Source organism: Nematolebias whitei, chromosome 14 (assembly GCF_014905685.2).
Source record: "Nematolebias whitei isolate Nwh7 chromosome 14, NemWhi1, whole genome shotgun sequence".
Taxonomy (NCBI): Eukaryota; Metazoa; Chordata; class Actinopteri; order Cyprinodontiformes; family Rivulidae; genus Nematolebias; species Nematolebias whitei.
The window spans coordinates 14,049,959-14,074,598 of record NC_056511.1 but is presented as its reverse complement, the minus strand read 5'-3'; the positions used below and the strand labels follow the sequence as shown (position 1 = coordinate 14,074,598).

At 38.9% G+C, this 24,640-nt stretch overlaps 1 pseudogene; it reads left to right on the top strand.

The window, feature by feature from the left end:
- Nucleotides 1-21,948: 21,948 nt before the first annotated feature.
- On the top strand, nt 21,949-22,067 carry LOC119420919 (annotated as a pseudogene).
- The last annotated feature ends 2,573 nt before the right edge of the window (nt 22,068-24,640 follow it).

The following is a 24,640-nucleotide window of genomic DNA, read 5'->3' as shown; positions in this document are numbered from 1 at the left end:
ATTTTCTTCTTTTAGAATATGGTTTTAGACTTTCTGGCTTTACCTTTGTGTTAAAAAAAAAAAGTTGTGTTTATTCATTTATTTAAATTAGTTTAGCGCCAAGTCACAACAGAAGTCGTCTCAGGGCACTGGAACATTTACCGGTATATATAAAAATAATAAGATAACACTATTTATCTGAGGAACAGACTGCTTTGAATTTAACTCCATCACAAAACTCTCATCTTGAGCAAGCAAGAAGATGACAGTGGAAAGGAAAAACTCCCTCATGAGGAAGAAATCTTTAGCAGAACCAGGTTCAGGACAAACGGTCATCTGCTTCGACCGGCTGGGTTTGAGAGGAACAGATACACAATGGCAGGTTGAGAATCACGTTAAGATAGAAATAGTATCAAAAGAAAACTATTCAGTTTTAACAATTCATTTAATGAAATGAGATCAGTTTGTCCTCTAGTAGTCCAAGTCTATAGCAGCATAAGAAGCCAACCCTACCTATAGGATTTATCAAAAAGAAAAGTGTTAATCCCAGTCTTAAAACTGGACAATGTGTCAGCCTCACAGACAGAAACTGGAAGTTGGTTCCACAAGAGAGGAGCCTGATAACTGAAAGATATTCCTCTCATTCTGCTCTTGGAAACTCTAGGAACCACGAGTAAGCCTGCAGTCTGACAGCGAAGTGCTCTTTTAGGAAAGTATGGAACAATAAGATCTCAAATATTACGATGGAGCTAGGTTGTTGAGAGCTTTGGTTAGAAGCAAGATTTTGAATTCAATTCTGGATTTGACAGGGAGCCAGTGGAGAGAAGCTAAAACTGGAGAGATATGATCTCTCCTATTAACTCCTGTTAAGAGTCTGGCGGCAGCATTTTGGATGAACTGAAGATCAATGCTGTAATTGGTTCAATGTAATTTTACATCATATAGTGATTTTTGGAGTAATTCCTTCATTTTGTTTACCATAATTTAAACAGCTTATCGGTTGAAGTAGTTTAAAAGACATCCAGTCATATTTACTTAAAGTTCTTTAAATTCATTCTGCAATCTGTTGGATTTATAATTGTTTCTCTATTGTTTTTTTTATTTATTAGCTTCTGTTTCACTATTTAATTCCAAGCAAAAAAAAAAAAAATGTTTATACTTTTGTGTTCCACACTTTTTCAAACTTTTTATTTTAATTTGATTATTTTTCTCAGTGTGCATGACTGATTTGGGTGCACAAAGGAAGCCAGCATCTAGCTGACTTGTTTTATTTTGTTAATAAATCTGTTTGGTCTTGAATGTCTTCATTTTGGATTTACTTTTCCACATCTCAGTGATTTGACAATGCAATTAATATTTAAATGTCTAAGTATTCTCACTTGGTTACGAACATGTTGCAGAATTCTTTCAATATATTATATACACCATAAACAGATGGGAAATGTTACTTTTTATGTTTTGAAATTAATTCATTGAGCATACAAGACATCCATCCTTTATTTTTAACCACGTTTTCTTTTTTGGGTCGCGGAGGTCACTGGTGCCCATATTTTTAAATGTGTATTTAATTTAATAATAAGCAGGAGATATCCTGGTTTGAACAGAAGATTTCTACAGCATGTTGTTCTGCGCTATAAAATGTTAACAGACAAAAACGTTTACTGTGCTGAGAACCCCAACTTGTTCCAACCTGAACCATCAAACCATTGCATGATTTATTTATAGTTTGTTGTAAACTTTGTTTCGTTATTGCAACATCTGGCGATAATTTGGTCAAAAAATGTAAAAACTCAAACCTCCAAGGCTTATACATTGAATCTTATCTTCCACTACTGGCTCCCAAGTGTCAAACTGTGGCCATTACGATTTGGGTTGGGTTTCCCATAAGAATCTCAGCACTGAGGCAATCTTTGTTCTATTGTAAGATGTGAGAGCTGAGAGGGTTTTGGGGAAGCTGGAACCTGGCTGTTCCCAGGATCCCATTCACCTGAGCTTGAGAATAACAGTGGGAAGGAAAGGAAATACAAAAGAGAAGAGGTTGGAGATCAGAAATACATGTGCACCTTTCTATTCATGCAGGAACAGAAAACTTACTCATGGAAACACCATACGTTCTACGGTGCGTATGAATGCTACTGCTGCACAGGTGCTTGTTTCTAACATCAGTCTTTAGTTATTGTTTTCCAGCAGGGGCTGGAAAAAGTTGTTGCAAGGAAATGTTGTGAGTTTGTGCTTTCGTCTCTATAACAAACATCTCGCTTTAAAAATGTGTCTTGGAGATTTGATTATTTTGGCAGTATTTTGTTACATTAACAACATAAAACTATCAGAAAGTACTACTCTTTCGATTCTTCTCTTTAGCTTTACAGAGAGACGTGGGAACTTGCCAAACAGGTAGAAATCTGGTAGTCTATGGTAGAGTTGCATTTGCTCCCAAAATATCTAACCCGGCCCAGCCCCAGCCCGTAGCCATAATTTCCGAACCCACCCGACCCGACACATTAACAGCAATTACAGGTCTGATCCTGAAAAAATAGCCAACATTTTTAATTAAGTTTTGACTGCTTATATAGTTATTAACGATCGGCGGACGTGTGCAGCTGAGTAAAAGGTGCAGAAGATCGGAGCTGAGGGGGTGTTTGTCCTTTCATGGCTGTCAAAGCGCATTAAATCCCTGCTTCTGCATTATTCAGACACGGACCCTGCTCTGACATGTCAGATATTTGGGGATTTCACCTGTTTGGGTCGTCGGCCGTGTGTGTCTGCTAAGTGCTTCGGCTGAATGAACTTCCATTTGGGCTTTGATGGATCGCTGCCTGGCAGTATGGTCCCATCTGAAGCTTAACTGAACTTTTTTTTTATCTCTTTCAAGGCCAGTCAGCTCATGGTCAAATGGCCGTGTGCGGCTGGTGATTTTATGGCAAGCCATGTTGCCATATAATTGAATCGTCAGCCTGACACCGGCCCAGCCCGCACATTAAGCACATTATGGCCCGGCCTGACCCTAATCTGGGCTGGGCTCCGGGTTCAGGTTAGAAATGACAGCTCTAGTCTATGGTAAAAATAAAAAAATAAAAATTTAAAAATTAAAACTCCACCTACATATACCCAAATGACATAGGCTAACCTGCTCAAGCTGATGCCATTCAATGTAATTCATCTTAAATAAATAAATAAACTCCAGATATCTAAATTGTGTTGCTCATACTTAAAATGTACAAATATCAAACTTATTGAACTGAATCACAAATTGTTACCATTTTCTGACACATTTTAGTTAAAAAATGAGTCAAATTTGCCTCTGGCTCACAAAAGTCAATATTAAACCACAGTTTCTCAACCTGACACTGAGTCACTTGTGGAAAGTTAAAACAAGAACACATTTTTAAATTTGACTGAGTACAGTTTATACAATAAATTGATAACTCATAAATTGTTTTAACATATCAAAGCGATGACAGGACAAACTGGGCTAACGTGTAATTAATTTTAGAAACACCTACACGTCATCATTAATGCACATTTTGCCATCTGTTTCCAGTGTGCTCTTACTGTATGTAATTAATGGAGGAAATTATGGTTTATCAAATTTCCTCTGGGGGTTAACTCATTAAGCTATAACCTTTGCAGCTGTGATATTAACGTTTGCTGGGAAAAATTGGTTTCTAACCTATAATATGTCAAGGTGTGACCTCAAAAACGATGGCTTTGCTATCAAAAGCTGGGGAAAAAAATGTTTTAGCAAAGATCTTCTGTGCCAAAAAACTGGTCTTTATTGAAACCGAATGTTTGTGTGACAGGGCTCGAAAAACTCCTGAAATATCCATCACCCACGTTCAGAGTTCAGCGGAAGAGCTGTCAGGGCCGAGCATGTGAAACCGATTTCTAAGACAAGATCTTTGAACAAACATCATACGGCCTCTGCTAAACCAGTTTGATCATCAACCTGTTTTCTTTCTTAGCTGGTCTTCCGCTCTTTGGTCTGTGTCAGCGTGGCTTTTTTGTATGTGTGTGTGTGTGTGTGTGTGTGTGTGTGTGTGTGTGTGTGTGTGTGTGTGTGTGTGCATTTGTTGTCTCCTCTGTGAGGAGGCCTGAAAGGAGGTAAATCACTCTGTCAAAAGTCTTTACTGTGAAAACATCCTGACTGCATACTGAGTTCCTTTTACATCCACGTATACACACACACACACACAAATCAGAACCGTGCTCGCCTGAGACGACTGATAAATCTTCTGTTGAAACTTAGCATATTACGACAATTTTTTAAAGCAAGCTTTTCTGTGTCTTTGAGCAAATACTAATTTTTAACTGTACATTTCTGCATGTAGATGCACAGACAGACACAACAGAATTCACCACGCCGTTAGTTAATAAAAACAAAGTGAAATGTAAAAGTAAAAATATTGAATACACCCCTTGCAGCTTCTATTTATGAAGGAACTTTGCAGCAAATTGTTGAGAATCAAAAGTGTTTGATTATATGGTCACCATCAGTGTGACCACTGCTAAAAAATAATCTTTAAAATCTGCTTAGTTTGCTGGTTTGGAGCATACAGGTGTGTGTTAACAGGATGCCAGGGCAGAAAGACATCAGCAATTAGGGATGCACGATATTGGATTTTTGGACAATATCCGATATGCCAATATGTTAAAACTCATTTGGCCGATAACCAATACCAATATTTTATATACTCTCCTTTGTCAGAGCATAGCCCTCTTATTTAGGATTATTTGCTACAAAAATTGTGCAACAGCTGTAAGATCTGGTGACATGTATTCAGTAACAGCCATATAATATGCATAACAGTTTAACTTATATTAAATGAAAAGTGTTAAATGTTATTTATTGGCATTAATCACCTGTGATGCTGTCTCACTTGTGGAGGCTTGTTCCAGGTTCCTAGCTGCAGGATGGGATCCTCTGCACTCCTGTGCATGAAGGACAGCCTTTTTAAGATCAAAGTTTTTGTCTATCCATTGTGCCGTAAAACTAATCATGCTAATGGGGCTAACACGACTTCCAAATGTCTGTGGTAAAACTCACTCAAGTGCTATCGGCTATAAGCTTAACAATGACATCTGAAATGACGGCTTGTAACTTGGGTAAGGTGATGTCAGAAAAACATATCCGACTGGGGACAATGTAGCGAGGCTCAACACAGTCCAAAAATATTTGGAATCTGACATCCTCAACGAAAAAAAAACGTCCACACTGCCGCCATTTTGACTACTTCCTCTTAGCCATGATCAGATCAGGTAGGCATGCGTGATGTCATCACGTTGTGATGCCGCTGCAGGCATCCTTGTCACTGGGTTGTTATACAAAAACGCAGTCTTTTATAACAGTGAGTTATTTTGGTGGAATGACCGATGTCCGATATTTAACTTTAACGCTAATATTGGCCGATGCGATACCATACACTTCACCACTTGCTCTTGCCGAGATCGGATGCTTCTCCCCTCCCTCTCTGCTTTGCTTTGCTGCTCTGTCTGTTTGTGAAACTGCTTTTGAGCCTCTCTTGCATATCCTCCGAACCATAATTATGGACTTGTTTTGATCAGTTGGTCCCTCAACTCATTTTACAACATTTCTTCAAAGAGAAGACAGGCTTTAGGTGAGTCGATTTGCCCTGTTGGCACGCACGCAGCAGGATATCTCATCGACTGGAAGACTTGATGATGTGTCTGTCTCTGCTGCCATCTGTGGATTTTAAGGACACATATTTATTTGGATTTACGATAACTGGTTCCTGCTTTTTGGATTCGGCTGGTGGCTGGTTTTATCTACAATCAAGGAAGTCGTCGGCAGCAAATTTGGACCCGATCATGCTGCTTGCCTTTATGATGGCTTGGTTCGTGTCTCGAGTACCCGGACTTAAGTTCCGCCTGTCCCCAAAACAACTGTGTTTATCTAAAGTTGGCTCCCTTGGCTGGCCTTGAAGGCCATCTTATCTGAATTCGCCTGGAGTACTTGAAGGCCATCTTATCTGAATTCGCCTGGAGTACATGTGATCTGACGTTCACCACCCACTCCCTGAGGAATTTCCAACTGATAACCAGATGGAACCAGCTGAATAAACTTGTGTCATCATTTCAGGACTCTTGGATTCTCATAGACGTTAATCTTGGCCATTCCTTGACATACCTTGAGAATGTTTATGGATCTCACCGAAGGACATTGACTGATTTTCCATCCTTATCAGAACTCTGACAGTGACCTCGAGAGCATCTATGAACATTGCTGACCGATCTCGTCTCCTCCATCCGCAGAATGTCTTCGTTACTATGTGCTTGTTTGTGTGAGGTGTTTTTTTAATATTAGGGGGGGGGGGGGGGTTTCTCAGGCAGGAAAAAAGTCTGATAGGATTTTTTTTTTTTGCCTCCAACTCCTACATGTGTCCAGTTAACCACTGTTTTTGTCTGTCCAAACAGGTCTCACTTGTAAATGAGTCTTCGAGGCTCAATGTGATTTATCTGTTTAAATAAAGGTTGAATAAACCATGCAGATGATATTGTGCATCCCTAGTAGCAATGACTATGAGAAACAACTGATGCTGCTCATCAATCTGGGAAGGGTCCATCCATCTTCCATCATCTTTACCCACTTCTTCCTTTTCGGGAAGAAGGGGTGCCTATATCCAGCTATCACTGTGTGAGAGGTGGGGGATGCCCAGGACAGGTCTCCAGTCCATCAGAGAAACACAGAGACAAACAACTATTCAGTCTCTCACTCCTAGAGACAATTTAGAATTACCAATCAAGTTCAAGTAGGTTTATTGTCATTTCACCACATGTGGTACATGAGGTGGAACGAAATTATGTACACAGGGTCCCAGTTACATCCAACAATAGCAAAAATATAAAGTGTAACAATAAACAGTAAATAAGGATCTAAGATATAAACTAAGATATATGCTAAACACGAAACGGTACACTAAAAGTTCTAAGAATATGCTTAACACTAATAGTGCAAAACAATACGGTGCAAAAACAGCAGCACGAACATGAGTCTGTGTGAGCAGATGGGTAAGAATGAATACAGCCGCATGAAATAATCAGCAGCATGAAATCAACAGCATGGATAATCAGTAGCACATATCATCAATCAAAGTGGCATTACAGTGATTTTTTTTTCTCGTGGTGATAATCTTGATTAGGGATCAGCCTAACATGCATGTTTTTGGTCTGTGGGAGGAAACCGGAATACCCAGAGAAAACCCACGCATGCACGGAGAGAACATGCAAACTCCTCAGAGAAAGGCCCCTGGACCGGAATTTGAACCAGGGCAACCTGCTCGCTGAGAGGCAGCAGCTCTACCAACTGCACCACCGTGCTGCTCTCTGGGAAGGATTGTAAGGTTAACTATAAGTTCATTATTTTTCAATTAAAAAATAATAAGTAAAAATGCACTTATGACAGCTTTGAGGGGCGTATGTGCCCCAGTAAATCCACCTCAAGGCCAGACCATGCGATGTTCAGAGAAACTGAAAAGAAAATCCAAGAGCTCAATCTAACACATTACAAGCCTTAAATAGTAAGTTAATTGTTAAAGTTTAGGATGGTCAAAATACAAAAATACTGTGATACTGGCTTGTTTTGAAGGGTTGCAGGAGAAAACCTAGTTTCTTTAAAATAACATGACAACACATCTTAGCTATGCAAAGTTACGTTTAAATGAATCACAATACTTTTGGAACAATGTCCTTTAGACTTAAGAGACCAAAGTAGAGGTATTTAACTATAACATGCAATGTAAAAAAAATAAATAAATACATTTGTACGCATCCTTTATGATTATTAATTGTTGTCATTGTTGTCATCACTCTTTGTTAAAATTCAGGTCTTTCTTGTAAACGAGACTGAGGCTCACTGGGATTAATCTGTACAAATAAAGTTTGAATGAATGAAAAAATATTTGGAGAAAACCACCATGTCAGCACTAACACCTCACTGTCAAGCATGAAGGTGGATCTTTGATGATTTGAGCTTGTTTTGCAGCCACAAGACCTGGGCACCTTGGAGTCATTGAACTAACCAGGAACTCCTCAGTGGATATTGGTAGTGGTATTCTAGAGGCAATTATTTCATCTGTCTGACAGCTGAAGCTTGGGCTAAACTGGGTTGTGATGCAGCAGAATAATGATTCCAGTCACAGCGGCAAATTTACAAAATAATTGCTAAAAACTGGAAGAAAAAACAAACAGTGTTTTTGCAGTAGTCCAGTCAAAGTCCAGAACTCAACCCAGCTGGGTTCTGCTGTGGAGGGAGTGGGACCTAAAGAGAATTGTGCAGAAACAAATGTCTGCAGAGCTTAGTGAACTGAAGAAAATCTGCAAATAAAAGTGGATCAAAATCCCTCCACAGTGCTAAATGCTACTGAATCATTGTATACTGAGTTTTTCACACAGCCTTTTCAATTGAGCTTATTTTTTTGTTTTTAGTAAATGTAATGACGTAGTTGTGTGTTTTTGTACAATTGAAGTTGAATAATGTTAGTCCCTGGTAAATACCAGATCCGTTCTATTAAGTCATGATGCATAAAACCTTAGAATATAAAGAGCTTGTTTTTTTTTTTTTCTTTTTTCCGTGAGAAGAGAAAATTAATCAGTGGACACATCTTACGTTTTGCTAGTTAAACTGTAATTGAATAAAACTGCATCTGACACTTTCATTTACCCAAAAACATTCAAAATGAAGTTTCTTTCTGCTACTCCAGAATTCAGAAGTTGACACAACTTGTATGAAAGATTTGGCAATTATTGAACACTGGATGCTCTTCCTGATGCAATCTCAGGTTTACAAGACCACAGCACTGACCACCAAACCCACAGCCATCCAAGATAACATCTAAATTTAGGATGCAAATCATTTTTGAGACTTATTTCTCAGCATCACATTAGTATGTGTTCTGCCACCATATCACTAAATCTGGCCACAGAAAGAACATGTACGTGTCTTTATTTCCATTTTCTCGCCTCAGAAACTTTTTTTTTTATTTTATTTCCTGTGTGAGTGTCAGACAACTGAAAGTGCTGCTGCCCCACAAAGCTAAATATAGCACAGAGGCATTTGTGGTGAGAAGGTTTCGAAATTATGCAGATAAGCACTTTGCAGAGATATGAGCTGTGAAAATGTAAACGTTGCACTTAGTGTAACGCTACTCCCTGTGCAGCTGGCTCGTAAGGTAAAGTATATTCAGGGGAGTGGTGGCGCAGAGGTTAGAGAGGTGGGCTTGTGATCCGAAGATCGCCGGTTCACGCCCCGGCCCCGACAACATCAAAAATTGTGGGTGGGGTAGGTGAAACACCCACACTTGCCCCCACCCTCATTCGCCCCACTCTGGGCCCATGAGCAAGGCCCTTAACCCCCACCATGTGCTCCCTAAACAGGTCTCTCTTGAAAATGAGTTCTCGTGGCTCAATGAGACTAACCTGGATAAATAAAGGCTAAAAAAAAATGAAAAATATTCAGGAGGAGAAGCCACATGAATCAGTGGTCTAAAGGTTCCTGAAATGTTAAACCTTAATATTAAGTTTGTACTCTTGATCATCATTTATAAGCCTGTGGTTTGAGTTATGATGGTGTAAGAATATCTTTTGAGCACAAAAGTCAATTTCAGGTTACGTCTTTAAAGCCACAGTGCTAATTTGCCTTCGGAAAACTGAGCTGCTCTTTGTTTAAAACATTTTAGGTAGTTTACATGTGAAAAAAACAAATGAACAAAAAAATAAAAATAAAAAACAGTAGTTTTCACTGTAAAAATACCAAAATGGTTTGATTGGCTGCCAAAGACAAATCAAATGATGAGTCAACAGGTCACATGTTGGTCACAGGCTACACACACACATATATATATATATATATATTTTTTTTTAAATAACAGGAGGGGGAAAACAAATGTTTATCGCTCGAGTGCCCTGTTGGCAGCACCGTTGCTGACTGTCACCACCTTGAGTGACACACATCGGGGTTGAAGGGTCATCAGGCGTGAGAAGGTGTGATGTGTGAGGGTGTGTGTGCAAGGAGCAGTAAACTTCCTGTTAAAGAAGCTATAAACACTGGGTTTTGACCAAATGTTGGCTGGGGGTTAAAAGGCTTTATTTCATCCCTCAAAATACACATCCTGCTGTTTTAGAAACACTGTAAACATAAGAAGAGAAGAAATTGTTTTTAAATTGTTAAATTATAGAAATCACAAATGACTAACATGGATAAATGTTTGATTGCAAATAAAATATTGTCAATAATTCGTTTTTTTCCACGAAAGGCTTGGTCATGTTGTGTATGTGCTACTTTAGGTGATTTATTTTTTCAGACTAGTTTCTAACCTTTCCAAATCAGTCATCATTTACAGAATTGGACCTAAAGTTTGCTGTGGTAGTAGATGAGAATGATCCCCAATAGATATTCTGACTGCTAACAGATTGTACAAGATAAAATTAAATATGTGGAATCAACTCTGCATGTGTTTTAGCAAAATATTTAATGAACCACTGAAAGGATTTCAATGAAACCATTCTCTCTTTTGCTCTTGACGAAGACTGTCGCACTTTCCCGCTCCTCAGCAGCAGCGCCAGGGGGACTCTAAGGGGTGCTATAGCTCCCCCTGGAAAAGTTACAGCACCCTCGTAGCACCCCCAAGAAAATGTGAGATAATTTTCTTTTCCATCTTTAATATGTGTTTGTTGTGATATTTTCCTCGCAAAACAACTAATTAAAAAGAAAAACAATCGATGATTATATTGAATTTTAAAAAATCTGATCACGCAACAGGAAGTAAACTTGAATTTTCAATTCCGGACTGGAAGTTCCGGTAAACATTTGAAAAGAGCACAAAATGCAAAAACGGACAGTTTTATGTTACCCAAATTTCCTAGAATGGAATCAGAGAAGGAGGATTTTTGGAAGCAGACTGCGACCAACAGAAACAATAATTTGGAAGAAGGGGATCAAGCGTACTGCCATCCTTCCACATCTGCGGAGAATGCTAACACTGCTAGCTCTGGACTGCTGGAGGATCTAAACAGAAGTCCTCAAGATGGACCAAGATGACCACTTCTGTAAAAAATACCCATCATACCTATTTGGAGTGCAACAGAGAAGTTTTAACAAAGGCTGGCTCGATCATTGTTTGTGGTTGGAATACAGCGTGCGTAGAGATGTCGTGTTTTGCTTTGCTTGTCGGCATTTTCTAAAAGGAGGACACAGATTTCACAATAACAGGCGGATTGTCCTGTTATGAAGACTTCTGATGGTAAGTGAATGAGTTCAATCTTGTGACTTTGTAATGTATTCAGCATTGTGTACTGAAATTGTCCACTTATACACAGATACATCTGGGGGAACAATACAGTGGATTTATTGTAACAGTTTACAGTCTACACTATACATATGTATGTCGTGTTTGTACATGCTTTAATTAAATTGCAGAATACCACATATTCACTGCACTTTATTGATGATTATACTTGTCTGAGTTCTGAGTGAACCTCTGTGCTTGTGTCTGTGTGTGTTGAGAACTGAAAGAACAAATGATCCTTCATAGCACCCTCAGTAAAATGCTTAGCCCCCCCGTTAGCACCTGCAGAAAAATATCTGGAGCTGCCACTGCCGCTCCTCCCTTGATCCTGCTTTTTTTGCTCTCTTGTCCTGTGAACCTCCTGTTGAGGACGTAGAAGACGCATACATAATTGGATTTATGATAACAGGGTTTCCGCTTTTTGGAATCGGCGGATACCTGGGTTATCGGCTAATAAGGAAGACATCGGCAGCAGTTTTAGCAATAGTAAAGCTGCCAGCCTTATATAAAGGATTACTCTGTGCTTCGAGCGCTCAGACTAATTTGCTTTGCGAGCTGAACCGTAAGTTGGAAGCGATTTTTCAGAATCGTGGGCTGCTTGCAGCTCCTAGGACTCGCTGGCATGAAGGATTCGACCTTTGAGAAAGCTAACAAGCACGGACCGGCAGAATGTCCACGGATCTGGCTGTTTGGATTCGCCAGAACTGAAGGTAGACATGTCAGTAGAGTCTGCCTGCCCAAAACAATTATTGTTTATTTGAATTTGGCCTCCCTGTTGGCCTTGGATAGGCCAACTTATCTGAAATTGCTCTTGAAGGATATGTAAACTAAGAAGCTCTGCCTGTAAGAGGGGGACTCTTACAATGCTGTTATTGCTAGTATCACTCAGCCCCCTGTGAATAGTAAACAGCCATCAGTGTGCTAATGATCCATCGTTAAGCTGATGGTCCTTCTTGATCATGTGAGCAGCTGGTTTTGGTTGTCAGCAGCAAATCTGGTTGATCCACTCTGAGAAGGTGCTATTTATAAGACTGAGCTGAATACAGCACCTCAGACAGAGGAAGTCTTTCGGATGAAAGACGAAACATTTCTACATTTTTTTTTGTTGTTTTGCTTTGTTTTGTTTTTTGAATGTCCAGAGGACCAGATTAAACTTTTTTAGATTTTTTTACCTGGATTATTGAGCATGCATCAGGATACTATGAGTTTTACTTGTTGTGAGAGATGTTTTGCTTTTTGCTTAAAACTTTAGTGATAACAGTTAGAGTCAACTTTTAGAAGCTTGTTTGTCTGTTAGCAAAATACAGTATCTCATGAAACAGTGGGCAGATTATCATTAACAAATCATTTTTGGTTGCATATTTACAACTGATTAACTTTTGGAGTAAACTCGATGCAAGCTAGTCACCACAGCTGATCAACATTAGCCAGCACAAAAATGGCTGTAAATCAGTCAGTGTTATAGAAATTGAGCTAAAATTTGACGTGGTAGTAGCAGAGAGTCATTCTTGTTGTTCTTGCCATATTGCATGACATTATGCACAAAATCATTTTCAAGGATTGACCAAAGTGGCTACAACTTTCGTCGTTCCAGCCGAGAGTAAGATGATCTCTCTCTCGATGTGCAACAAATAGTTCTATACTGCAACCACCCCTCCCCCCCCAAAAAAAAAGCAATACACTTTTTATACTCCATCCATCCATCCATCCATTAACTTTTACCCGCTTCTTCCATTTTGGGTCACGGGGGTCGCCGGTGCCCATGCCCAGCAATCACTGTGCAAGGGGCGGGGTACACCCTGGATGGGTCGCAAGTCCATCACAGGGCCACATACAAACAACCATTCCCTCTCTCACTCACACCTAGGGAAAATTTAGAGTTACCAATCAGACTAACATTCATGTTTCTGGTCTGTGGGAGGAAACTGGAGTACCTGGAGAAAACCCACACATGCACGGAGAGAACATGCAAACTCCACCCAGAAAGGCCCCAAGACTGGGATTTGAACCAGGGACCTGCTTGCTGAGATGCAGCAGCTCTACCAGTTGCACCACCATGCTGCCCTTTTTTTACTCATACTGTGCTTATTAGCATAATGAAGTTATGGAAATGTCAGACAGATCTCTTCTTAATCTTGTGTCAGAAAAAAAGTGGCGATTAGGAATGGAGTCTTTATTAATTGGGAGAAAACCACAAGAGTGGATTTTTGGGTGGGGTGTGTGTGACTGTATGTGACAGAACAGAGTAAAGGTAGGGGGCAAGGCAGTGGGTGGGTGGATTGACCACTGTGAACGGTTAGTTGGGTGGAAGCTGTGGAGGAGACTGGAGACAAAATGAGGGTGTGACTGACACATGGATGGAGACGATTAGCAGGGGGTGACAAGAGGTGGCAGGCTGGGAATAATGGTGGCAGGACGTGGGTGTTTTGCATTGACAATTGTGTGTCTGTATGTGTGTGTATGTGTGTAACTTGAGGTCATGTGTGTTGTTTCAGGTGTCCGTACATCCCCCAGCCAACAGTAGGCCCTGGAGGAAGGACTGGCAGCTCATTAGCCTGATCAAAGACTTTCCTTCCCCCTCAGGTTTCACAACCCTCCTTACCCCCCCCCCCCCCACACACACACACACACACACACACATAAACATGTTTACCGGCTAATCCAAGACTAATTTGATATTCAGGAAGTGAGGATCAATTAGGAAATGAAGGTGTGGTAATGAAGGGAGAGGTGGAAACGCACGAAAAAGCCTCTATCATCACATAAACACAAAAATTACATATTGCACAAATGTATTTTACTTTTGAAGGGTTTTTTTATACCAGATTATGACACTAGAAAATTTTCAACAGATAAGGTTGTATTAATTAATATTTTAATGTTTTTTTTCATTATTATTATGATTTATTTTTCACAAAATTACAAAGTTTAAAATTGTAAATACTTATTATTTGAAGCTGACTTTTTTAATGCAGCCAACATTTAAATAAAAAAAACACGCACGAGTGACTATTTAATGAAATTTATAAACTATTATTTATAAACTATTTAATAAAACTATCTTTTTGCCAGTGTGTTCTTGTTTTAGTTTAATCTAATTTGATCCATTAAACAACAACAACAAAAAACAAACAAAAATTATTTAAAAAATTTTGAAAAAATGCTGATAAAACATTACTTTTTTAATTGATGCATTTGCTTATGTAAAGTGAAAACATATATATAAATCTAACTCATAAATAAAAACTTTGATCAAGGTAAATGAGTTTGAGCAACTTAATTAAATTAATTAGAATAAGCTCTTGTTAATAAATAAAGAAAAAATAATTTTGCCACAAAAATAGGCTAGGTACATTATACTGTAGGAATATATCATAGAAGAAAGAACAATAATTGTTTAGAAATGTATCCATACTTTAATTTTTATTCAACAATTTTTTATATATTTATTTATATTGAGAAAAAATTTAAGATAATTGTAAAACCAACACCCTGTTGAATCAAAACTACCCATGATTGGCTCAGTACAAATTTGATCCAACACTGGGCTACAAATTGTGTTTTTAACGTTGCCGTTTTTAAAGAATTCAGTCGGTTGTAACACTTCTCAACTAATCCAAAAAGATATTCTTTGACTGAATGTAATCACTACTCAATAATCTTTTGAAGTTGTAGTGATTCATTTAGTTTAAATTATATAATATATGAGGCCTCACAGTGAAGAAGAGCTGTTTATTTTCCTTTTATAATGAATCAGATCCTGATTCATATCCTGTAATGACTGCAACAGTCTTCAGATATTGACCATATCGTCATCCATCACATCAAAAAAGAGCCAGTGAGTCAGAGCATCTCTCCTGAGCCACGTCCTCTCCGCTCTGAAGGTCTTATTTTATGAATAAGATGCCTGTGGAGCACCTTCAATGAAAATCAAACCCAGAATAGTATAAAAAAGCTAGTATTTTATGGCATAATTTAACATGGAGTACATTGTAAAAGGTGTCGGTTCAAATGTTTGTGAATCAATTAAAAAAACAAGAAAATAAATCACTTTATGTTGTTTTTGGATATGTTTAAAAATGATTTAGTCTGAAACCTTTACATGAAATTCAAAGTCTTTACAGCACACCTTCTTGTAATTTAATAGTACTAGTCTGAGAAATAGTATTATGGAACAGTTTGTTTTTTTATAGCAAATTTGTGATAGTCCATATAATGTGCAAAAAGGAAGCACATTTAAAGTAATCTACCTTTAAAATAATTAATGGTCAACAGAGGTGTACCACAAGGCTCATTCTTAGGATCCATGCTCTTTACAATCTACATAGGTAATGTAGGTAAGAACATCCCTGATCCTTACATTGCTATGATGATGATACAGTTGTTTATTGTTGAGCTAACACAGTTGCCAAGGTTTTCTAGCTTTTGCAGTTTGCTTTTGACATCATCCAGTCAGATTTGTTCTGTCTCAAACTTGTCCTAAATGGCAACAAAAACAAAGGGATGCGGTTCTCAAACAGGAAGTCGGGCCCAGCAGTCCTTCCTTAAATTTGATCCTCGAATGGAGTCCCTATTGAGTTTGTCGATTCCTACAAATATTTGGATATCTTGGTCATTTTGCATCTCTCTTTTAAGCTCCACGTGGAAAACTTGGTAAAGAAACTGGAAGTTAAACTGGGCTTCTTTTTCAGAAATGGATCCTGGCTAACTCTGAATGCTAGGAAACGCCTTGTAACTGTGACTTGCCTTCCCTCCATTGACTACGGTGACATTATTTACATGAACGCTCCTACAAGCCCCTTGTAGATGTTGGACGCTGCCTATCATGGTGCGTTAAGATTCATAACTGGCTGTAACTACTGTACCCACCATTGCACTCTGTATTCACTGGTTAACTGTTCATCATTAACTTCATGCAGACTCTGTCACTGGTACATTTTCATCTTTAAATCACTTCTTGATCTGTTGCCTTCATACATCTCCTCCTACATGTCTCTGTGTGAGTGCAGCTACAGCATGCACTCTCAGAACATTATTACATGCAGTGTCACCTCAGTGTGGACTAAACTAGGCAAAAGGGCCTTCTCCTACTCTGCTCCTGAAATACTGTATCTTGTAAAAAGATCTGAAGACCTCGACCATGACCTCTCTAAGTGGCTTCAAACATCTGCTAAGTTCCTGACAAAAACCAGTGCAGACATGTTCCTGCTTTTAATATTCTAACAGCTGTTTTTGTTTTGTTTTTTGAATATAATTTTCTTTCACTTGTTCTTAAAAAAATCCATAAACTTCCTTTTTTGATTGTCTACTGTTGTCATCACTCTTTGTTAAAATAAGGTCTCTCTTGTAAATGGGTCCCCAAGGCTCAATGGGATTAATCTGTCTAAATAAAGTTTGAATGAAAATCTCACTCATCAAACTGATAAACCAAATCTGTGTCAAAAAGCTCAGCATTGCTTTTATGTGTTGTCCAAACTTTCCTCCAAAACTTGCTGAACCAGTTTAGCTTCCAAGATTAAATATTTTTTACGTCAATCATTTACTTTATTTTTCAGTTTTTTCTTCCAGTCTGAGCCCTAACAGGAAGTACAGCTTCTTGTCATCTGCTCCGCCACTGATTTCCCAACTTGCCCTTGTTTTCCTCATCTCCTCCCTTGTGATCATTTTATATTTCTTGTAACCTTCCTCTCACCTCCTTTCCTTTGATCTCCGCTTCTCTTTTGTTTTCCCCCTCCCATCCTCCACTATCTTTTTTTTTTCCAGTAACCAACTTCTTTCTTCTCGTCTAATCTTCTTGGTTTCATCCTGCTGTTTGTTTTTTCTTTCCTCTTTTGCTCCCATGTTTCTTTGATGCGGTGTCATCAGTGTCTGTGGCCTGAAGTTAGATACTGCTGAAGCTGGAGCCATCAAAACTTCAGGGGTCTAAATACAGTGCTGTGCGGACCAGTTTCCAACACCGCTTTCAACACAAACATCCATCAGTGTTCAGCCACTATAATTGTCCGATCAGAAACTAACCCCTATCAGTACAGAATTTACTCAGATCATTTTGTAGTGCCTATTCTGCACCTATTATTTATAACATAAACTACTGTATGTGGATTCCACTGAATACATAAAATGTTTACCAGTAAACTCATTCACTGAGTTATGTTGTACAAAAAAACACTTATTTACAAAGATTGTTTATAATAAGAATTTGAATGCTATGCAGTGTAATATATTAACAAGATTAGTGTAGTTTTTTTCAGTGTAGTTTTCCTCTTTCTAAAACACAGCGCTCTCATTATGTGACAACCATTCCTTATTTTGATGCCAGTTTTCTGCATCTAAGGGATTTAATAATTGCAGCTCAGAGACTTTGGCATGCTTTGAGGTCTTTGCTTGTCTGTGCTCAGGTTGAAAACCAGATCATTTACAATATCAGGAAAGGAAATTGATGGCAGTTGTTTTGGTTTTGTTCAGCTATTTCTTCACATGCACACCTTTGTAGAGGTCAAAGTCGTGTAACTGTTTAAATTTCTGCAAATTTTGTTTGTCAGCTGGCTCAAGCGTCTCCATGTTACCTTATTTTGCGTTGCATTGTCTTTTCCAGTTTCCAGGCCATCAAACTCTGTAACTGAATGAATATGTATTTTAAACATGCATCACATAAGGTCATCCCTGTTTGAAAGTCTAAAGGTCACTGAAAGAGGGGCTCATTTTGGCAGCCATATTGTGGAACCATAGTGAGAAAGAAAGGGGTTGAAAACAATCACTCATGCACATTTGTGTGAAAGCTATGGAATAAAAGATGTGATCACATCTTTACCACATTTTAAATTTAAGGTCAGCCTGAACAAATTTCTTACAGAACCAAGAAGTAATGGACTGTTTAATTTATAGACAGTTTTGATTTAAAACAGGTATGTTTTACCCCAGTCAGATCATCACAACGATTATTAGATTTGCTGCATGTGAACTAAAACTTCCTGAAATAAACAATTACAAAGATAAGGTAAATTTTTCTTTTCATTTCTCTTCTTTAAGCTGGAAGAACCCTGCTGGGTGAGACGAGGAAAGAGAGCCCCAGTAGAAGTTAAACTTTGACCTCTCTTCCGTGGAGTGACAGGACCCCGACTGCACTCCGACCTCCTGGGATCGACCAATCACTGAAGCATAACTTGTCATCGTGGGCGGAGCCTCGTTTCTACGCCATGTCTCGAATTCTGGGCATTCCAGGAGTCACTGTAGACACATCAGGCAGGCACTCCAGAAATAAATGCACATGATGAGCACACAGACACACTCAAAGTGATGAAAAATACATTTTTTTTAAGTATGAGGCATTCATTGCACTGTTTTTACATTATAATCCTCTACTTTCATATAAAAAGTCTTTTGCACAATAATTTTTTTCTAATAACTAATGATTTTCAAAGTTGGTTCAAAGCAAAGTCTATTTTTTTCTATAAAAGCAAATTTGCACCAACCCCCCCCCCCAAAAAAAAACAAAAACAAAAAAAAACATGCCTAATCTTTAAATGCCAATGATCAGGTTTAAGCATTGCACAGAGACTTGTACATTTGAACCCATAAAACAAAATATTGTTTGAGGATTCTATACTTCCCTTGATAAAAGTGCAATATTTGAAAAAGTAGCTTGCAGATGGTCCAGTTTGATGCAAAACTACCTCCACGTTCACACTTAGTAGTTTATTATTTGACTTTCTTGGTGATTCTCAAATGTCAGGCAGTGCTGGTGTCAGTGACGATTTTAGCCTGTTTGCACCCCTAAATTTTAACAAGGCACTCCCGAAAAATTAAGAAACCATCAGTAGGATTTTGTGAGGAAGTTTTGTTCTCAAATCTTAGATTCAACAAAATACAGTATTTAATACTTTTGAAACAAATATGGAATAAATGATGGCACACGTAAATGGGACAAAATCTTTTTTTTGTTTGTTTTTTTGCATTAGCTGGATCGTCAACGCCACCTGTCTTTCACTATCAACCAAGTACACTCGTCAGCAACTTACTGATCATTGACCTCAATTTGTCCCCAAGAAAAATGCCCTTTACCTGCAGGAGCAGCACCTCCTTTTCCTCCAACAACATTGTCAAGGTTTTGCATTACAAATGTAATGTAGCCAACAAACTGTCTACACTAGGCTTCAACACCACCTTCAGAACTGGATCCTTGACTTCAGGGTGCATTCACACCAGTCCTGTTTAGTCCACTTTAATGGAACTCTAGTCCATTTGCCTAGAAAGTCTGGTTTGTTTGGGGAGGTTTGAATGTGCAATCGAACTCTGATGCGGACCAAAAAAGCGAACTTGAACTCTGGTCCACCTAAATAACTAGGTCACCCCTTCCATCCATTCAGGACATTGGTCTCAGACTCTGTCCGAACAGAGCAAATAAAATCAAAAGAGACAATTCACATCCACAGTATGGACTGTTTACTCTGTTGACCTCTGGCAGAAGGTAGGTTCTGCAACAGTTTCATCCCACAAGCTAGACTGCTGAAATCAGATCACTAATGACGTGACCAAAATAGCATACACACACACAGCCATAGCCATTCCTAAACACCAAAGCCTATAACATTCATGGAAATTATGTACTCCTCAAAGTCATAGTCAAAGTTTCTTTATTTGTCATATGCACCACACGTGGTACATGTGGTGGAATGAAATTGTGTACACAGGGTCCCAGGTACATCCAACAAAAGTGTAAAATGTAAAAGAGAAACAGTAATAAGATCTCCAACATTTTTCAGTCAGGTCATCTAGACGGTTTCTTTTTTTGTGCTGAAACGTTTCGCCTTCGATTCGGAAGGCTTCATCAGTCAAAGAAACGCACAACAAAACTGATTTCAGCACAAAAAAGGAAACCGTCCAGATGACCTGACTAAAAAATGTTGGATTTTATACCTGGATTATTGAGCATGGACTTTGTTGTAATAAGATCTGTCGAGGAAAATCAACACAACTCAGACTTTTCAGCCTATTCACCTGTTCCTCTCATTGGTTCGGAGACACATGGAGAAAAGACACAATAATCGGTCAGAGAGATTCAAGTTAAAAAGTATTATTACCAACGTTTATTAAAGCTTTCAGCTGAAAGTAGACGTTCTTACCCCAAACCAACAGAGATACAACAAAAACCCAAGACGCGTCTGACCGGAGCTTCAGCTTCTTCTGTATTTAAGCACAAAAGCTCCACCCAGAAACGTGTCACACATTCTTACAGTTCTTTGTCTAAACTAGTTCAAACTGATGTCTTAATTTCCTGGAAGTCCTTTTATGGAGTTGTTTTATTATTTTCTTCTGCCATTCCAGTTTACTGGTGATCTTGTCATCAGGTGGGACACACACCAGCAGCTCCCTGTTAGTTCATGTACCGTACACAAAAAACTCAAATGCGACTTAGTTCAGTCTGTACTTGTTGATACCAAAAGACAAGCAGATACAAATAAAGGACAAGATACAGTTGTGATACATCAAGCAATACAGCACAGCAGATAAGAACGTCTTTACAGATCTAAGATATGAACTAAGAAAAACATTAAACTAAAAATACACTAAGCACTAGTAGTACAAAAACAATACGCCAAACAACAGCAGCATGAACATGAGTCCGTGTGAGCAGATGAGCACGAATGAACACAGCAACATGAAACAGATCAGCAGCAACATGATGTGATTTTTTTCACAGTGATTATCCTGATTAGAGATTCATGAGTCGAACAGCCTCAGGGTAGAAGCTGTTCCTCAGTCTAGTGGTTCTACACTTAATGCTCCTTAACCTCCTGAGGGGAGTGGGGCAAAAAGTGTGTGCGCTGGGTGAGTGGGGTCCTTCATGATGCAGGTGGTCCTCTTCCTGCATCTGGAGGTGTAGATGTTTGTGATGGTGGGTTGACTGACTCCAACAGTCTTCTGTGCAGCCTTCACCACTCTCTGCAAAGCTTTTCTTTCTGCAGCTGTGCAGCCTCAATGTCACACGTGGATGCTGGAGCACAGGATGCTCTCCACTGCACACCTGTAGAAGGAGGTGAGGACTAAGCTTTCCAGACCAGCTCACCTCAGCTGCCTGAGGAAGTAGAGTCTCTGATGAGCTTTCTTGATCAGATCGGTAGCGTTGTTGCTCCAGCTGAGGTTGTCATTCAGGTGCATACCCAAGTACTTGTAGCTGGAGACCACTTCCACTTCTGTCTAAAGTCCACTACCATCTCCTTCGTCTTCTTTGCATTGATGTGACGTTTATTCTTCCTGCACCAGCTCTCCAGGTGTTCCACCTCTGGCCTGTAGCTGGACTCATCGTTGTTTATGATGCATCCCACCACCGCTGTATCATCTGCAAACTTTACAATATGACAGCCTGGATGGGTAGGTGCACAGTCATACGTGAGCAGAGTGAACAGGAGGGCTCAGCACAGATCTCCTACACTGATGTGGAGAAAGGAAATTTTGTTCAATTTTGCATGATGCAGTGTACAATTTTGATTGAAAATAATGTTTTATTTTATATTATTATATTACAAACACTTTGCAGCCATATGTTAATAGTTAAATTAAAGGTTAGTGCTTTGTTTTGTATGTAGATATATAGGGCAATTTCTGGTTACATAGTTTAGTCTTTGTTTACTATGATCATTTAAAGGTCCTATTTGTGACTGAGCTCTTCGTTTACAGCCACACCATCCTGAACTCATCTTATCTCGTCTGATCTCAGAAGCTAAGCAGGGTCGGGTCTGGTTAGTACTTGAATGAGAGACCGTCTGGGAACACCAGGTGCCGTAAGCCTTTGAACCTCTCACAAACCACACCATGGGGTGCATTGTTCAAGCCAAGAGCCGTTGTCAGTACTGGGGGCTAAGCAACGCTAAAGGTCAGATACTAGAATCGCCCCTGGCTGATGTCTCAGATTATAGCACAATAGGACAAAAGTAAAGCAAGGACAATGAAGCGAATGTCAAAGAGAACAATGATTTTAAAAGGAAATGAAGATACACATTTCGTTCGGCAAATACTTATAAATATGTTTAAAAAGTTTACAAAAAACTAAAATCATAGCACCGATCTCCTGAATGCGCGGAACATTTTGTCACATGAATGACTCCCTGACTGAGCTACAGGTAATACAGATAATTTTGAGCTCTTTCAAAGTTTCTAGTAGAAATGTGTCGCTCACCTTCCAGTTTTGCTTCCCCGACATGTGTTGGGATTAAAATAACCTTGGATGATTAATGGTGGAAAATAACATAATATGGATTGGTGAATATAAGGTTTAATTATGATTTATGGAAAGTAGATCATATAAAGATGGCTAGAATTTCTGTTAGATGTGGCCATAAGCCAATGAATATTATCTTTTCAAGGACTGCTAACTTTAAAATCAAACCATGACACTTTCTGCTGTCAGTAGGAAAATAGTAACTTATTTCTAATGAGGCCTTTAATGACAAACAAAACATCAAAAAGGTTCTTCCTCAGGTAACTGAAGTTAAATTATAGTTCACATCATTTGAGTATGTGTGGGGATTATAAAACAAGTAATAATGATGAGTAGCTTAATAGGTCAGAATGACTTTTGTAAGACTTGATAATGTAACAGGTTGCCGAGGGGATAATCAGAGTCTCACAGTCTTTGTAAGATTATGTGTGGCTTGGTGCTGATTATAGGTCATATCCTCAGTGGAAAGAGAGGACAGTGTGTGTCTGATAGATTAGACATGGACTTCAGAGAGTCTGTAAGGTGGTTATTGGACAGGAATTGAAAACAGGAAATGTCAATGGGTGGAAAAAACAGTCTATAAATGTTGGAAGAACCTTGAGACACGTCAGAAATGTACAGAAGGCCTCTGAATTCAGGTAATATAAAAGAATTCTCTCTTGTTCACATATTTTGAAGTCTGTAAGAATAAAGATGTTGTTTAATTCTGACATAAACGTGTGTTCCTTCCGAGCAAACGATCCAGGCAGGAGAGAGGAATAGAGATGTTTGTTTTCTCTCTTACACATACTAATATTATTAGCATTAGCCAGGTGGAAATGACATAGGTCGCACATGCGCAGTCAGGTCAATTTTTCACTATCGGGAAAAAAAAATGAACAGATTAAGTGTTTACATGCACATCTTTCTGATTATGAATCGGCATACACCACCCGTCTCATTCTGATCACAAATTCCTTTGGATTGCGCTGAATAAACAAAAAATAATCTAAATGGGGCGTTTACGTGACACATTTTTTATTCCGGATGGCCGTTTAATCCGATTACTTATGTCCATGTAAACATAGCTACTGCTGTCTTTCCCCGACTGGAATTTAAGGGAAAATGTAGGTAGATTCTGGTTGCACCTCTTAGGTGGGGCCAAATTTTTTCAGCATGCACAATAGACATGCAAGGTATTCCTGTGGGCTTGTGTTTACCTGCGGTGCTGCATAGAATCAGAAGGAAACAACAAAAGAACAACAGAACCAAATAGACAAAAGAATAGCTCCATAACCACATATTTTAGCATCCACACCAGTTTAGCAGAGATGAATCATCACAACAAACTTACCTCTTAGCTTTATCTTGTCTCTAAATTTCATTACAATAGAGCACCTTGCCAGAAAATAACATTCCAACCCCAGTCCTGTTTTCAGCACTCGTGACTCTGTATCTTTTTATCTTTACCAAGAATCCCGAAAATCCTGTTGAACTCAGGACCCTCAGGGCTCCCTGTCTCTGATGACCTAAATGGGTTTGTCAATATAAAAAAACATTTCATAATTACTTCTATACTGTTATAGTTTATAGTAGAACAGTAAGCATTACATATGAATATCCTTACAGTAACAACACACACCTTTGAATAACAAAAACTGATACAAATGCAATGCAGAACATCAGTTAGTCTGCAAAATGACCAAAATTGTTCCAGTGTGTCACATTTTTAGAAACCAAATCTGTTTTGTGTCCTGCTGATTTAATTGCCACATTTCTCTCTCTCTCTCCCCCCCCCCCCCCCCCCCCCCCCCCCCCAAACACACACACTGTTATTGACAAAAAGTTATTTCTGGGCCACAAAGTTTTTGTTTTCTTGCTGAATCTATTTTACTATTTAAATTTGCAAAACTGACAAAGCCCTTCAGTCTGCTTAGTTTGGAACATTTCTGGCTTTAAATGCAAGTGATGTGTGTGTGTGTGTGTGTATGTGTGTGTGTGTGTGTGTTGTGGTGAAGAGCATAACCCCATTTAGTTGTTCTTTTCTATTTATGTATTTTTAAATGTGTCTTCTTGCATACACTGTGCACAAGGATACCAGGAATAGACATGCTGTTTGTGTGTGTGTGTGTGTGTGTGTGTGTGTGTGTGTGTGTGTGTGTGT